Raw genomic sequence first — 1,019 nt, 5'->3', positions numbered from 1 at the left:
GGTAGCAAGCTCCACATGTCGACCGCAGATCATCCCCAGACCGATGGCCAAACAGAACGTGCCAATCGGGTCGTGGCGGATGTCTTACGCACTATAGCAACTCCCAAAGAGTGGAGCAAGCAATTGCCCTTTGTGGAGTTCGCTATAAATAACAGTGTCCACGCCAGTACGGGTGAGACACCGTTTTATATTAACGGACTGCGCCATCCTCGGACGCCAGTCTCGTTTGTGCGCAGCCCGAGTCTTAGTGGGGGAGGGCCCCTCACTATGCTCGGTGCGAAAGAGGGACATAGTTTCGTCAATATGACGATGACCCATGAGGGTATCATCTCAAAGACAGAAACTTGCCCTAGTGACCCTGCCAGTTTAGCAGTGGTCAATAAAACTACGCCTTATGACCGACCTCTTGGCGGTATCATAGGCGAGTTTGATGCTAAAAGCGTGAGCGAGGCTCAACGCTTTGTGGATGAGCGATTAGCCATCACACGTAAAGTCCGTGACGCAATGGCAAGCGCACAGGACAAGCAAAAAGAATATGCGGACCGAAATGGTCGCAAAAACAATGAACGCTTTAGAGTGGGTGAAAAAGTACTATTAAGTACTGCTACCCTACCTAAAAATGCAATTTCTGTACTACCTGGAGGTACTACGAAGTTGTTGCCGCGTTTCATTGGGCCCTTTACGGTGGTTGAAGAGGTTGGAGACCTAAATTATAGGCTCACCCTTCCCCCGTATATGAAGACGCACCCCGTATTTTACGTGGGTCGTCTGAAACGGTATGTAGACCCAAATGAGGTCACATACCCCCATCTGTTTAAGGAGACCGATGGTGACGCCGACTGTGAGTCGAGCGTCGTTCGGGTGAGGGGGACGGTGAAGGCGAAAAGCTATCAGACCGATCCCTCCTTCCACGAACAGGACTCGGAGAGCGAGGGACATCACGCGAGTAACGTGGATCCCTCAGCATTATCCTCTCGAGAAGGTCCAAGCGAGTCTTCAGGCGTTCATAACCCTGACGA

The sequence above is a fragment of the Bremia lactucae genome, linkage group LG3, assembly GCF_004359215.1.
Source record: "Bremia lactucae strain SF5 linkage group LG3, whole genome shotgun sequence".
NCBI classification, from domain to species: Eukaryota; Oomycota; class Peronosporomycetes; order Peronosporales; family Peronosporaceae; genus Bremia; species Bremia lactucae.
This window is presented reverse-complemented; position numbering follows the sequence as displayed.